General features: G+C 44.3%; 1 long non-coding RNA gene across 1 annotated transcript; it reads right to left on the reverse strand.

The window, feature by feature from the left end:
• Positions 1–9901: 9901 nt before the first annotated feature.
• LOC108874339 (uncharacterized) lies at positions 9902–14633 on the reverse strand. The gene is made up of 4 exons (XR_001959659.2): positions 14558–14633; positions 13670–13717; positions 13321–13453; positions 9902–10781 (listed from the first exon to the last, which is right to left on the reverse strand). It is a non-coding gene; the product is annotated as an uncharacterized LOC108874339 (long non-coding RNA).
• Between the last annotated feature and the right edge of the window lie 2242 nt (positions 14634–16875).

Below are 16875 nucleotides of genomic sequence, written 5' to 3' on the forward strand. Positions count from 1 at the left end.
TTCACTGGAGACAGCAGTTTTTCATTCTGAGCTTAGTGAGCGAGCAGAAGCCGAGACAGGAGGACTTTCAGACACGGGACTCACTGTGAGTCCACAGAAGGGACAAAGATCCCCTCGGCAGCTGACCGTTTCCATACATCCCGACTGTACATGAACATTAGAATTTGACCAATAATCATATTAAAGTGGCTGAGATTTTACTTTCTCCTCTCCTTTCACTGCACTGTAAATTCTAACAAGTTGAGTTTACTTAAAAAAATGAGGAAACCGATTACCTTGGGGAAAAGTAAGTAAACAAACTTAACTGTGTGAAGTCCTGTGAAAATTATTACAATTAAGTAGGCTGTACTTTTTTTGAAGTTGTGAGCACTTAATGTATCTCAGTATAGTTACATTTAAATCAAGTTGTTACAACTCAAATACTTTGAGTCAAATTAACTTAATATTTTCTGCCAAAAATAAGTGGGCATTAACTTCAAATTTGTAATACGCTACACTTAGGGTATCTTAGTGTAATCCACTTCAATAAAGTTGACAGGAACTCAATAAAGATAAGTCACATGAAATGAATATAATGTGTCAAAGTAAGTGAGTAGCACTTCATTTTAGATAAATTCATTTAACATACCTTAGTTTATCTAACTTAAAAAATAAGACTCACAAAATGGCATTATGAACACCAAAATGTATTTTGTCTGCATTTGTAAACAACAGAATGAGTGAGACTTAAGAGTGACAATGAGTGTGTGTGAGGTGTGCTGATTGGTCTCGATTCACACTCGACACTTTCCTGAATGTCTCACAGCAACAAACAGACCTGGCAACATTTAGTCTGTAAAAGTTTAAAACCTGAATAAAACCTCCACTGAACTTGTACATATATCTTCCAAGCAGCAGCAAATCAGCACTTAGCAATTTAACAACTCTGACATATATTCAACCTGTGTTGCAGATGTACACTACATTTTAATACTTAACATACTTTATGTTCATTTTCAACAGTTTTTACTCACTGGACATTACTTAACACCTGCACTGATGGCAGGATCATGTGACCTACATAAGGATGTCTTCTGCTGCCTTTACATATTTTTATGCTTTCCAATCGCAAATGTGAAAAACAGTGAACAAATACAAAAAGCATACATCTCAGTACATACTTTGCTTTACTTTTGGTCTTTAACTTTTTTTTTTACTGTTGGCCCCCCAAGTACAGGAGGTGCTCCCTTTCTGCAATTATGAGGGAGCAGTAACTGTGCACTCATAATACTGAGCCAGATGAGTATGAAACAAAATAAGACAGATCCCAAAAACAAACAAAAACCCCCACTGCTATTCTTTTGACAGTCATTGTAAGGATTCAGATTTTTTGTGAGAGGGGTCATTCTCACTGTGTTCTGTACCTCTGTACCTATTTTCTTAATTATTGAGAATACAATATGGAGACCTCTGCAGCTCCACAAGTAAAAGTAGAATTTTTGGTTTAATTGTTCAGGCCCATCATGCTCACTCTCAATGACAATGTTTCCTTCAAGGATGATGGCAATGCTGTGAATCGATGGTGGTGTGTCCTCAGTCATGATTCTAAGAACCCCAACAGGCACCTGGGTGAAGTCAGCTGCTGTGTCTGAATCCTGCATTCAAAATAAAAATAAATGAATGTAGGCAGGATGTTATGACCCACTGTTATAGTGTGTTCACTGTTGTAAGCAAAGTGAATAGTTGTTTAGTGTTGTGTGTGAACAGGTTATGCTATATGCCTTGTTTAATTTAATTAAAATGTATAAAAAATGAATGTGGTTTAAAAATCAGGCGAGAGAGCAGTTGCTAAAACCAAGAGAACACAGATCCTTGACAGGAACACGGGGGTTTATTCATAAAATAAAATAAAAATATAAAAACACAGATAAAACTAAAAAGACTATAAGAACGGGGCTGGTAAAAAGGTGTTAAAAAGGAGGGAGGCTAAAACTAAATGGTGGGAGAGTCCAATGGAGCAGTCCAGAGTCTTATCTGTGGAGGCCAGGGCTGTCGCACACAGTCGAACGCCGGCGGAAGAGGCTCCGCCGTCGTGGAAGCGTCGGCCCGTTCGCTAAGGTGGTCTCACCACGCCGCTGCACCACCCCTTCGTCCTCCTCGGAACGCCGACCTCGAATTAACAAGGAAGCGGGACAGCAGTCACTGCACTTTTAAACACACAAGTACAGGTTACACTTCGCTGCAGATCGCTACTCACACCGCTGGGCAGAGTATCACTCTGCCTGCTTCTTCATGGAACCTTCAACTATTTTTCCTAGGTTTCTCCGTCAACGGCAGCTCCGGCGTGATCCTGCAGCCTGTCCCCTGTGCCTCCTCCGCCTCGTCTGTGCTCTCTGCGTCCTCCTGTTTCCTCCGAAGCCTATATGGCCCCGCCACTCTTTAGCTCTAACAGGTGCAGGTGATTACACCGTGGGGAGTCACATCCGCATGGGCTTTTCAGAATAAAAGCACAACATACTCCCAGTCTGCAATACATGCAATAAAACACAACCACACACTAAAATCAGAAATGTAAATTAAAAACACACTGGGAGTTAAAACGACACACAATAAAATCTTACTTTGACCATGCGACATCCCCCCACTGTTTGACGTTGTCAGTCCTGCAACGTAAAAATCAACTCAGTCTCTGTACCTTTCTGGCGGTTGGCCAAAATTAGGCCGAGTGGAGCGTCGTGGCGCTGCTCCCAGCTGTCCATCCTGTGGGGGCATAGGCAGGGCTGCCGGTAGGAACCCATAAAACAATGGTTCTGGCAACCTTTGAGTCTCTGTAAGTCTCTGAGAGTCTTTGTTGGGTTCACCTGATGGTGGTAAAACATCTGCAGGAGGTGCTGTACACAACTTTAATGCATTCCTATGCACAGTCTGCTCACGGCCACCCTTTCTCTGGTTGTACCCGGTACACCACCCCTGTGTCTCCCACCTTGTCCAAAATCACATAGGGGTCAGCACCCCACCAAGTACACAATTTCCCTCTGCCATGCCTGTTTCTCTCCCGCACCCATACTCTCTCTCCTGGCAGCAGTGGCATAGCTTTTGCCTTTTTATCATAATGCCGTTTATGTTGAGAAGCTGCCTCGCCCATCTTTCGCCTTGCTATGCCGTAAGCTAGGGAAAGTCTCTGTTGGTGATCTTTCACCCACCCACCTAGCCCGTGACAAGATTGCTGGGGACCCACTCCTAGTTCTATGTCTACTGGGAGCCGTAGGTGTCTGCCAAACATCAAGAAAGAGGGAGCATAACCTGTTGAGCTATGTGTTGTGTTGTTATAGGCGTGGACTAACTCAGGAATATGCTCAGGCCAACTGATTCTGTTTAGCTGTTTCCAGTGAGCGAAGCATGTTCAACAACGTCTGGTTAAAACGCTCTGCACTACCATTCCCTGCTGGGTGGTATGGTGTTGTGCGACTTTTGGTTATACCATAAGTGTCACAGAGCTGCTTCATCAAGGCTGACTCAAAATTAGAACCACTCTCACTGTGGTCTGAGCTGTCTGATCGCGTGTAGGAACGGCCCAGGCAAAACGAGTGAACAGATCTGTAGCAACTAGGATGTTTTGGTAAGCATCTGTGGGCCGACCAAGGGACAAAAAATCTAAACCTATCACCTCTAAAGGATAGGACACAGTAATAGGGTTTAGTGGGGCCCTGGGCTCTACCTTCTCTCTTTGCAGGCTGCAGGCGACACAACTCTGATGCAGACGACGTACCTCCACCTCCTGGTCCGGCCAGTAGAATCTTCGCCGGATTCGGGATAAGGTCCAGTCCACACCAGCATGAGCAGCTGCCTCGTGGGTCTTTCTCCAGACTTCTTGGTATCTAGAACTGGGACACACAATCTGGAAATGCTCTTCATTAGAATGAGGGTCGATCACTCTCTGACATAGTAAGTTACCCTTATTCTGGAGCCTCTTCCACTGTTGTAGTATCTTCTGGGCTCTGCGGGACATAGCATGTCGTTCAGGTCCAGAGGGTTTTACTTGTCTCTCCACATACCCCTTAACAACCTGAATATCAGGGTCACTAGCTTGAGCAATCTCCCACTCGCCATCAGCCCACTCCTCACTCTCTCCCCTAGGGGTTAGTTCCACAGCTGCCGAAAACAGAGCCCCTGCGTTGGCTGGTTCAGCATCTGGAATCCCCACTGGAAACCTTGACAAGGCATCAGCGTTCACATTGCTTTTACCTGAACGATACTTGATGTTGTAGTTGAAGGAGGCAAGCTGGGCAACCCAACGCTGTTCTACTGCACCCAGGCGTGCTGTCTGCAAATGGGCAACAGGGTTATTATCAGTGTACACTGTAAATTGCACACCAGTCAGATAGTCTTTGAACTTCTCAGTTACCGCCCACTTGAGTGCCAGAAGCTCCAATTTGAATGAGCTGTAGTTGGCGTCATTCTGTTCAGCTGGGTGTAGACCACGGCTCGCGTAGGCTATGACACGTTCTTGCCCCCCCTGAACTTGGGCCAACACTGCACCCAAGCCCTGGTTACTGGCATCCGTATACAGAATGAACGGCAGGGAGTAGTCAGCATATGCTAAGACAGGAGCCTGTGTGAGTGCTGCCTTTAATGCGTCAAAGGATGCTTGGCACTCGGGGGACCACTGTACTGACCGAGTCTCTGTCCGTTTGTCAGCAGGGGCGCCTGTCAACAGTGCATTCAGGGGACGTGCAATTTTTGCAAACCCAGCTACAAAGCGTCTATAGTAGCCTGCTAATCCTAAAAAGGCTCGCACTTGTTTCACAGTGGAGGGGGTCGGCCAGTCCTGTACTGCAGAGATCTTATCTGGGTCAGGTCTTACCCCTCGCTGATCTACCACATGGCCCAAGAACTTCACTTCGCGTTGCAGGAGCTTACACTTGTCCAGCCGCAGCTTCAGTCCATGCCGCCACAGCCTTTGAAACACCTCATCCAGATGCTGCAGGTGAGAGGAGAAATCGGGTGAATAGATAATGATATCATCCAAATACACCAGCAGTGACTCTGCCACCTGACCACTTAAACACTGTTGCATGAGCCGTTGGAAAGTGGCTGGAGCGTTACACCATCCAAATGGCATGCGTTCGAACTCAAACAGGCCAAGTGGAGTGGTGAAAGCAGTCTTCTCCCTGTCTTGGGGGTCCATCTCGACCTGCCAGTGGAAAACCACTCCGCTCTGTTCAAATTGGTCAGTGTCTCCTCTATCCTAGGCAAAGGAAAGGCATCTTTATGGGTCACTGCATTCAATTTTCTGTAATCAACACAGAATCTCCAACTACCGTCTTTTTTCTTTACCAAGACTATGGGTGCAGCCCAAGGGCTACAGCTCTCTCGAATCACTCCTTTCTCAAGCATACCTGACAACAGGGACTTCACCTCTTTGTACATCTGAGGGGGCAGGGGCCGATACCTCTCCCTGATGGGTGCTGCATCACCAGTGTGGATCTGGTGTCGCACAGCGTCTGTCCGGCCAAAGTCCTCATCATGCTTGGCGAAAACTTTTTCCCACTTCAGCAGCAGGGCACGCAACTCTTCCTGTTGATTTTCAGACAGATCTGGTCTGTTAGTTAAATCTCTCACCTCTTGTGGGAGCTCACTCTGTCCAAGGTTCACTGCTGCGTCCACCAAGGCCACTTCAACCACTCCATCCTCTTCCAGGGACAAGCTCAGATCACGAGGTCCATGCACATCAGTCTCAGCTACGTGGTACAGCTTCCCCAGTTTCTCGTACCGACCTATAGACAGACTGTAAGGGTGTGGGTTGCAGACACGAACAGGGACTCTGCCATTCCTTACCACCGCTAGCGTCCTGGCCACGCCCACGTTACTGCCATCTGGTAGTGCTTCCAGCAGGGCACAGTAATCTGTCCCTCTTGGGCCCATCCGAGCCCGGCCCCACACTAGCACCTCACTCTTCGGGGGGACCCTTATGTTGCTCCGGCGAGCTGGCCGCACATATCCGAGCCACCCATCCTCTTCCATAGTGACTTCAATGTGTCGGCAGGTAGCGAAGGCATCCCTCCATACCCTCTGATTCTTTTGTGGTGGTGGGGAGGAAACAGACTCTGCAGGCCATTTAAACAGGGCATTCCAACAGGCAGTCACAACATTCATACCTATAATGAGCGGGTGTGTGCATGTTCATCCTTCACAACAACAACTCCCCGCCCAGGTATGTTAATGCCCTCCACCTCAAAGTCTAACACTGCGTAGCCAGTGTAGGGGATCTCTAAACCATCAGCTGCTCTCAATCGGAAAAATACAGGAGTCTTCCCAAGTTTAGCTTCGGTGAAGTGTTCTTCCAGAAAACTCTCTCACATTAAAGTAACTTGCGACCCTGTATCTAATAACCCCTGCAGCTTAACTCCTTCAATGGTCACCCCTATGGTAGGACTTTGCCCAATAAATGCCTCGGTGGTCCCTTTCTCTCCTAGTGGTGAATCAGCAACCCCTGCCCCTCGGACCTCAGCAGCAGGGACGGCTAGTTTAAAGCAGGCTGCGAAGGGTTTGGCTCCCTACAAAACCTAGCTATGTGTCCTGCATGTCTGCACCTACGGCAGATAGGTCTACCTTGTTCGTCCCAGTCGTTGGCATATGACGTTGTTTGCCGCCCTTCTCTCTCAGGCCTTCTGGAGGGCTGTGGGGCAACTGCGGCTGGTTGGAGAAGCAATTTAATCTCCCTCAGCAGTTCCTGGGTGAGTCCTCCCATCTGTGTTTTCACATCCTCCATGATCTCCTGTTTTAGAGTCTCCTTCCAGTCAGATCCAGTCCCTGCGTTGGTTTAGGGGAGACACGAGAGTTATTTACAGATGAGCATGTTACCTCAGTCTGTGTGTTCCCATACTCCGCGTCTAGTGATAGCGCCTCCCGGCGGATGGCAGCAAAGTCTTCCTCAGGGTTACGGCGAGCATAAACCTTCAAGGCCTGAGCCAGGGGGCTCTCTTGTAGCCCAAGCAGCAGCTGATCTCGTAAGGCAGCATCGGAGGGTGAGTTGTCTGGGTCATGCCGCCGCAGCCTGCAATATAACTCACGCAACCTCAGAATAAATGAAGGCACAGTCTCACTTGGCCTCTGTGTGCAACTAAAAAACTGTGATCGTAGAACAGAGACAGGGGTATGGTCTCCATACAAAGAGTCTAAACAGAGGAAAATTTTGCGAACCTGGTCTTTTTCATCCTCTTCCAATACGCTAACCTGACGTTTAGCTTCTCCAGCTAGCGCTCCCAGCACAATATCAACTTTCTTCGACTCAATTTCTGTGTTCCCAGTAACCCAGTTATCTGTTCCTTCCAATCACAATACTTCAAATCGTCCCCAAGCCCTTTAAACTTGGGCAGCCACGGGGCCCCCGGATACACAGGCATCATCATGATTTTAGTCTCTTGGCTCGCACAGCTGTTCTCGAGGCCTGATCCTGCTGACAACGCCAAATTTTTCCTTATGTGAACGGGTTATGCTATATGCCTTGTTTAATTTAATTAAAATGTATAAAAAATGAATGTGGTTTAAAAATCAGGCGAGAGAGCAGTTGCTAAAACCAAGAGAACACAGATCCTTGACAGGAACATGGGGGTTTATTCATAAAATAAAATAAAAATATAAAAACACAGATAAAACTAAAAAGACTATAAGAACAGGGCTGGTAAAAAGGTGTTAAAAAGGAGGGAGGCTAAAACTAAATGGTGGGAGAGTCCAATGGAGCAGTCCAGAGTCTTATCTGTGGAGGCCAGGGCTGTCGCACACAGTCGAACGCCGGCGGAAGAGGCTCCGCCGTCGTGGAAGCGTCGGCCCGTTTGCTAAGGTGGTCTCACCACGCCGCTGCACCACCCCTTCGTCCTCCTCGGAACGCCGACCTCGAATTAACAAGGAAGCGGGACAGCAGTCACTGCACTTTTAAACACACAAGTACAGGTTACACTTCGCTGCAGATCGCTACTCACACCGCTGGGCAGAGTATCACTCTGCCCGCTTCTTCATGGAACCTTCAACGATTTTTCCTAGGTTTCTCCGTCAACGGCAGCTCCGGCGTGATCCTGCAGCCTGTCCCCTGTGCCTCCTCCGCCTCGTCTGTGCTCTCTGCGTCCTCCTTCCTGTTTCCTCCGAAGCCTATATGGCCCCGCCACTCTTTAGCTCTAACAGGTGCAGGTGATTACACCGTGGGGAGTCACATCCGCATGGGCTTTTCAGAATAAAAGCACAACATACTCCCAGTCTGCAATACATGCAATAAAACACAACCACACACTAAAATCAGAAATGTAAATTAAAAACACACTGGGAGTTAAAACGACACACAATAAAATCTTACTGTACCCATGCGACATGTGTAGTGTGTGACATCCCCACTTAAACATGTTTGGCTTGCAAAGTATAATACATACATGAATACATGCTGTAATACCTAACTTGACCTGAGTTTTAGCAAAGTTTACTATTCTGTCTGAGACTGTGTTGTGTCATGCTGTTATGCCCATTGCAGGACTTGAAGCAACTAAAGACTTGTGAGGCTGGAAAGTTCTGAGAAAAATCTGAGAACTAAACCTGAGGTCTGATGATGTCATAAAATAAGCGCTGTGTGATGGTATTATGATCATTATTATAAATGTACTTACTGAGCAGCTGAGGAAGAATTCGCTGGAATTATCTCCAAGATACAGGGGAAGACACTGTAGGACAGCAGTGCGTGTTGTGGTGATGTCTCATGGAAAAAATGACAAAAAACAATAAGACTACGACAGGCAGTGTGCTCAGGTTACAACATTGAATTCCAAGTGCTTGAGGTAGTTAAATAATTACTTGTACTATAGTAGTGTAAGTAGTAGATTATATATATTATTATTCTTACAGCTGCTACTTCTACAACAGTACGTGTTATTATTTAAAGGTACATTAGGTACCTTAACCCTTAGAGTCCTGAGCCTATTTTGGCCGTTTTTGAATACGTTTGATTTTGTCTTCATGTATTCAATATTTCTCTATTTCTCTTTCTCCGTGTCTCTCTCTCTGCTCGCCAAACTCCTGCAAATTTCTCCCGCGGTTGACTTCCGATCATACGCAGTCGGCACCTCCCCCACACACAGCCTGCATCTCTCTACGTGCGCTCTACGCTGTGCAGTTACGTAATGAGGTGGTCACGTGATTTGATCACGGCGGCGTGATCATCAGCTTCTAAGGGTTAACTTTAATTATCAGTACCTGTTGGTTTAAGATCCGTGAAATAATAATGAAACGTTAATGTAATGTAATGTTATGAGTTGTTTTCAAGGTAAATGCATAGCTGAAACTACTTTCCAGATGGGTGGGGTGCACGGACGCATAGTCATATGAGTAATGTACCTACTCATATGACTATGCAGATTATTATTATGACAATAGGTGTATTTGCCAGAATGTAGAACTATCCCTATGACTACCTCAAGCACAAGTAAGCTCACTACTATAAGGTGATAATCATGAAGAATCTGAAACAACACTTACTTGTGTATAGATTGGCTGGAGGAGGCGATCAAGTGACCTAGGACTCCTTTTCTGGATTTGAAGAGGTCAATGAGACGGGTGGTGTGGTGGTCCAGAGATTCATAGAAGTCTTTCTTGAGGTTTTTACTGGAAACTCTGTCAACAAAAAATAAACACATCCAAGGAATTGTTTCCTCCACCATGCTAGTCATTTAATGTTAGGTCTACTAGATGGTCAATTAATCATTAAAATTATCTAATGAAAAGAGTAATCTACAATGAAAAATATGATTACTTATGGTGTAGTGCAAGTGTAGGTGGACCATACCTGACTTTCTGTGAACAGCACAGGCCAACGTTCCATCATCCTTTTGGAGGCTGGCAGGCTGTTCTTCCACAATTTCTTTGCGTTGCAAAGAAAATGTCTGGTCCATCATTTTCTTCACATCAGCTGAGTCTGGAAGCCTTTTCTTTGCTTCACTTTCAAGCTGACTTCTAACTGACTCTGAGTATCTGCATTTTCACCATCAGGAAAATTTGGTAAGAAATTTGTCTCACTTCTTTTTGGCCTTTTTATGTTACTACATGATGGCTCTCCTTCAGGGGAATCCCTCTTCCGCTTGTTGCCATTCACTGTGACATCGACCATTCCAGATCTTCTCATTTTTGTACAGAAATTCCCCATCTTGAACTTAATGCTATTCTTCCAACCGCAATATCCAGGGGGTGATCCAGCTTCTTTCAAACAAGGATGTTTTGCAATCAGTGCAGAGGCCACTTCTCAACAGTGTTCCTCTGTGGGGTATGCCGTGTACTTGTACATTGTCTCTGCAAGTCTCTCTAAGATCACATGTTTCATGTCCCGGGTAACATCCATCCGAGTTCCAGCCTTCATATAGGCAAGGTCTCCCTGTCTCAGTAGGAAATTTACATCCACAGAGAATTCTGGAATATCAAATTCAGAAGGCCAAGGATCGGGCCTCATCAGCTGAGATTTTTCTTTACTTGTATACAGTATATCTGTATCAGATGTGCTTGGTGAGGACAGTGTGCTAGAAACCAAAGAGAAGTACTTGAGATTTATAACTTTCAGTTTCTGTGTCAGTTCTGACACATCTGTCAGGTTGCAGAGGGCATTGTTAAACAGTGGGTCTTCAAACTGTAGATTAAAGTCATATGGTAGTGCCAGTTTAACTTTCAAGTGATCCAACAGAGACTCAAGGTCGCTTGGTTTTTCATCAAGACTGATTCTTCTAATGTCACAATCAGTGACGATGACGATTGGCCACTTCTGTTCCATCATTCTACAAAGAAGAGAGACATAAAGTTAGTGCAGCTAGCATAATATGTAATGTTTCAAAGAAACAAACAATGTGCCTCTGACTCGGTACACTGGAGGAAAACCATCATTGAACTCAGTCAGTTGAGTTGCAACCAAGCCTGTGCTGCTTTGTGTCAATTCATAAGCATGAAGGTGCTCATGATACCATGCTATCATTGGTTTGCACAAGAAAACAATGTCTGCATTAAGCACTAGCACTTGCTTAATCTGTCTGAACTCTGGAAGGCCTCCACATGAACCTACAGAAACCACCATATCTGAAGCGTGGTTCATTCCATCAATATTGACAGACAGAGCTGACAGGACTGTGTTTTGGAGACCACATCTTTGGTGCAACATGTCTTGAATGTTCCCTGGGAGGGAAGAAATCATTATGCTCTTTACTCTGCTTGGAGTGCTGCTTTGAAAAAGGAAGCACAGTCCAAATGGTATTCCATCATCTTTTGATGTCGGTGTCGGGTCTGGTTGGGGTTTGTTGGTTATATCAGAAAAGGAGTACGGGAATTCTTTGATGGACTGATTTAGTGTCTCAAGAGAGATGTACTTCTTTTTTTATCAGATCTTGAATGCACAACTCAAATGGGACCACGCCCTCCAAAAGATCATGGAGAATATCTGGAGGAAATCCATCCATAGCATGAAAGTATTTCAAGCTTTCACTAAGCACACATTTGCCTTTGACTCCATAATGTGCTGCTTTAGATGGGTTCTGTGTGACTTCCTGAACCTGTCTGTCATGGGCATCTTTGGTTCTCAGTGTGTAAAAACCTGAGCTGACACTTTTTGTTTGGATTTCTTCTCGTGTGGCTATACAAAACCTGCACATTTTCTCCACAATAAAGCTCTCTTGAAATCCTGCCAATGCATGGGCAGCCAAGTTATCTGCTGCAACGTACAGCACAGTCCCCTTTATGTTTGCTCCTAACTTTTCAACATAAACCCCATTCTCCTCAAGTGACACAAGGTCTTCAATAAGTGGGCACAGGACTTCACGATACCCCTTCTCTTTAATTTTACCTTGCATAAAACAGCTAACTGTATGGAATGAAGGGATGAGCGGTACTTTGGGTGTAGATTGGCAAGAACCCAATATACTGCACACAGTTTATGCTTCTTCTTAGATGTTCCAAGTGGGTTTGCAACCTCAGAGTCATCAATATACAAGCCCAGGGCAATTCTGAATTCGTCTTCTGCTAAAATTTCATTTTCACTAAAGTGAGAACTCTTCCTGTAGTTACTGTATTCACTTACTTTAGAACTGCTGGTGGTGAGAGCCTTGTCTAAAACGTCATCTTTGCTCAACAGTGCCTTGAGCATTTTAAGCAGTGGAATGTAAACTATATTTTGACCCTGCTTATCAGTGACAAACTCCACAGGTTCCACGACAGGAAATTCTTTCACTATCTAAGTTGCTCTCCTATTGGAGGTTGAGAGCGAGCCTCCAGTTGATGTGTGTTTCAAAAATACATTTGTGTCAGTCACTGCTCGGACAACCTCCTTAACAACAGCATTATCAATATCAGGGTAATGGCGTCTGAGTATCTTCTCAACCACAGAAAACATTAGCGGTTCTCAAAGTTGGAATACCTGTCCTATTTGCTGGATCATTTCTTGGAGAGCACCTTCAGATATGTTCAGTATTGTCTGCATTTTCAGGGAAAGGGAGGCTAAATTGTGCTCAAGCTGAGAGTCAAGGTCAAGGTCAAGGTCCATACCAACATCTGCCAGCTCCTCTTCTAAACTAGTGACATCATCAGCTGGCACAGGTTCAGCTGGGAGAGAAGTGCTCTCCTCAGTGCCACAGACCTGCACAGCTATTCCTGGTTTGAACTGCAGACTAGATGTAGAATACTTCTGGTCATGATTCCTACTTTTGTGTGTGTTAAAAGCAGAATAGACATTTGTCTCAAAATCACAATCCAGATAGGGGCACTGCATTTTTTTCTATCAACTTCAGATGCTGGCATAAATGTGAAAAAAAAAAAAAAAATCATTTTCACTGCAGGGCTCATTAAACTTGCACATTTGACAATTAAATGTTTGCACATCACCTTTTTCACTGGTTATCTGTGAGTGAAATCTGGATAAATGAACCTTCAGTCCATTAAATGATTTGAATATGCAAATACACTGCTGATGAAGACATGGTATTGGGGAGGTTCTTGTGAAGCCACCATGCTTTAATCTGTAATGCTTTAATAGCTCGCCTCGTTTTGGAGAGACAGAAGTGCAAAACCTACATGTCCACTGCATGCCTCTTCCAGGAGACACTACACACATGAAATACAACAATCAAGTTTGACTAAAAGAGACAGTGGCCACCTATCATAATGACTAATGTTAAAATATTTGGGATTAGCAACCTGCCCTTTGAGATGTTAGCTTGTTAGGTTCCCATTCTGCTTTCTAACAAACGTTTTTAATGTAATAATTTTGCAGTGGTGGATCAAATTAAAACACAAAAATAAACATGACTGTTAAATTACTGAGAGTGACAATACCGTCTCTGATGGATTTTTAGTGAGACAAAAAGCTGCGGTTGCTGAGCTGGTCTGGCTGGGTAAGAGAATCTGGTGACCTGGTGGCCAACAAAGTCTTGGTGACGGAGGATATGTCTTGTCAAACTGCCACCAACTGGAAAAAAAACATAAAAGAAATATTACTATCACTATCACTAAGTACAATTTTAACAGTCATGTCATCAATTTTGTTTCAATAGTTTTCAAATTTGTGCAATAAAACAGACAGCAGTGTCTATGAAAATCTCCTTACGCAGACAAAATGTATTACTTAAAGATCAGCATCACTATAACCAGCATTTTCGAATTTCTGAATGAAAGCATTACCCACCTGGACTTTCTTCTGTGTTCTTTTTTCATTTACCAGGTTCTCATACCACTGCATGAAATAAAACAAACTGGGTTAAGTCACTAGCCAGAGCAAGGTGTCAGAATTCAACAAAATACTGTAATTATTCAGTGAGAGTCAAATTATATTTTATCTAGAGGTCTTCAACATCTGTGTCCATAATTTCATTTGAAGGTGTTACAGTGCTTTTCCCCATAACCCAAGTTAACAGAAGCTGAAATCTAACACGCCAGTTGCTGCAGCACTGTACTCCCTTTTCTTTACTGGGTCAGGTCTGACTGCTGTAAGGGGCAGGGGCATGTACAGTTGAGCCAGAGAAGAGGATCTCAGTTTGAATGTTGTGTCTACAAACTACAAACAAACTTTAACTTAACTAACGTCACACACAGCTTCCGGACTGACTTTAGCCAAGGTTTAAACCCCAGCACGAGCATGAGTGCACCTGACACTGACTTCTGGTGCCTGTAAGTGAAGCACGGAGCCGCTCCCTCCACAGCCTTAAATTAACTGGTTAAGAAAACAGCTAAATTAGCAGCGCGCGCTAATCCAGCAGCTAACAGACAGTAGGGCTGGTGCAGCAACAGGTGGAGATATGCTGCAGATTTACAACACACTGGGGCTCGTTTCAGGTCGTTTAGACCGAGTCAAAGCACTTTTATTCGGATTCACTCACGTTGAACTGCTGCTAAATTTTTAACGTCTGCTCTGTGTACACGTGCGCGCATGTACACGTACACACACACACACAAGCTAACATGCCAATGCCTCAGAAAGTCGAAGAGCCGGAGTTGCAGGCTGGTTTCTTCGAACAACTCTAAATTCCAAAAAATAAATTATATTGACAAGATTATAAACAAAAGCTTTACTTACCGAAGTCAACTTCACCTTCTGTGCTGGCTTTGACCGCTCCCCGAGTTGGCCTCGTGCTTAAAGTGGTAGATGCGCGCCAACCGGAAATGGGCATGCGCAAGGGGGCACACAGTTCTGCTAACTTAGGTCTCATACCGCAAACCAAGCTACACACTCAGTTAAACCATGTACATAGAATTAAATGAAATAAGTTTGTTGATCAAAAGTACAGAAAACTCAGTGTGAGCAAGTAAACATAAAAAACTAGTATGAATTAAGTTTAAATGCACTGTTTTAGCTTTAGTCAGGACAATGTTTGCATTTACAGTGTGGAGACAGCAGTTTTTCATTCTGAGCTTAATGAGCGAGCAGAAGCCGAGACAGGAGGACTTTCAGACGCGGGACTCACTGTGAGTCCATGAGAGCTTGAACTGTGTATTTCTCGCCATGTTGATTGGATGAAACCTCTCAGGGAGAGATGTTCTGTCGGAACGCGCGTGCTGTTAGAACATACCTGAAGGTTCCATTGTTACCATGGTTTTTTTTTTAAGGTGCATCGTTCAGAACCGATCATCTTTTAAACACAAACAAACTCCAGATGATCAGAAAACTGTTGGCTTTCTATTTGCACTGGATTTCTTTGAAAAAAGAGACAATTACATTGAGGAAAGAGACTTCAACGAGGACTTCTCATCGCACCCGAGCAGCTACCTGACAGCTACTGTCACCAACGAGGATTTTTACTTGGAAAAAGTACGTTTTTTTTTTCAAATTATAAAACCATGTTGTTTTCAATGCATTTTGCCTTTGAGTCCAACATTGACTGCAAATATTGGAAATATTTTTCAACTATCAGTGTAAATTAGCCAAATGGGACTGACTTTGACTGTCTTAAGTTTGCCCAAAGAAACCAAAAGCTTGGTTTACGGTCTCCTTCAATCACTTTGAACCGTTAGCATGCTGAGAGGTAGCCTATGAATAAAAATAACGTTTGTATATCTTCTCGCTCACACCATAAGTAATACATGTAGTGACAATATCTTTTAATTGAAATATTTTTGATGTATTTACACAGAACGGCGCACAGATATTATTCAGTTTTATGTCCGATTGTGAACTGTGATATGTGCCGACCTGATAAACCGCTTACATTTATTTAATAATTGATTAATTGATTAGTGGATTGCTAGAAACTTAATTGCAGTAATTCTGATAATTGATTAATTATCTCAATATTTTTATACACAAAAAATCACTCATACCAGCTTCTCAAAAATAATATTTGCTAGTTTTTTTGTTGTTTGTTTTATTAATTTCTGACATTATATACACTGAACAATCAATGGATTATTTAAAAAAAAAAGATAATGTACTTTGTGTTAGTATGACTTAACGCATGTCATTTATTTTTATGGTTCATTTTATTTTATAGTTTTATTGCATTGTGGTACCTTTGTTGTGTATGTTTCCATCTTCAGATGCAGCAGGACACCTGGACAGCGCTTCTTGTTCCTGTCCCCCAGCCGCTCCATCATCCCTCAGGTGGTCCTCCACAGGGTCCCAGCGGCAGCCTCCCACAGCACTCCACCTCTCACCTCTCTCTCCCCTCCTGCCTCCTCCTCTGGCTCTTCTCGCTTTTCTCTCTCCTTACCAGGCTGCTCATTCTGGCCTGTTGAGGCATCAGGACCTCCTCCCCAGAAGATCCCAAGGAGGGACCTCCAGCCGCCCCCTGAGCCTGTGGAAGCGCGCTCAACAGCTCGTGGCCAGATCACGGTAAGAACATACATTCATGGTATTTTAAGTTAATATAATTTCATTTCCCTAACCACCCAGAAACCAACCAGTTGTCTAGAGCTATGCATGCAAATTATTTTATAGTTTTATTGCATTGTGGTACTTTTATTTCAGTGATGTGTGAAAGTTACTGTAGTAACAGTTGATGGTATGTTTATGTGATGTGAGCAGACTTCTAAAGGTTGTATATGTTTCTACCTTCAGATGCAGCAGGACACCTGGACAGCGCTTCTTGTTCCTGTCCCCAGCCGCTCCATCATCCCTCAGGTGTCCTCCACAGGGTCCCGGCGCAGCCTCCCACAGCACTCCACCTCTCACCTCTCTCTCCCCTCCTGCCTCCTCCTCTGGCTCTTCTCGCTTTTCTCTCTCCTTACCAGCTGCTCATTCTGGCCTGTTGAGGCATCAGGACCTCCTCCCCAGAAGATCCCAAGGAGGGACCCTCAGCCGCCCCTGAGCCTGTGGAAGCGCGCTCAACAGCTCGTGGCCAGATCACGGTAAGAACATACATACATGGTATTTAAGTTAATATAATTTCATTTCCCTAA

This window comes from Lates calcarifer, unplaced genomic scaffold (assembly GCF_001640805.2).
Source record: "Lates calcarifer isolate ASB-BC8 unplaced genomic scaffold, TLL_Latcal_v3 _unitig_5311_quiver_2312, whole genome shotgun sequence".
Lineage (NCBI taxonomy): Eukaryota > Metazoa > Chordata > Actinopteri > Centropomidae > Lates > Lates calcarifer.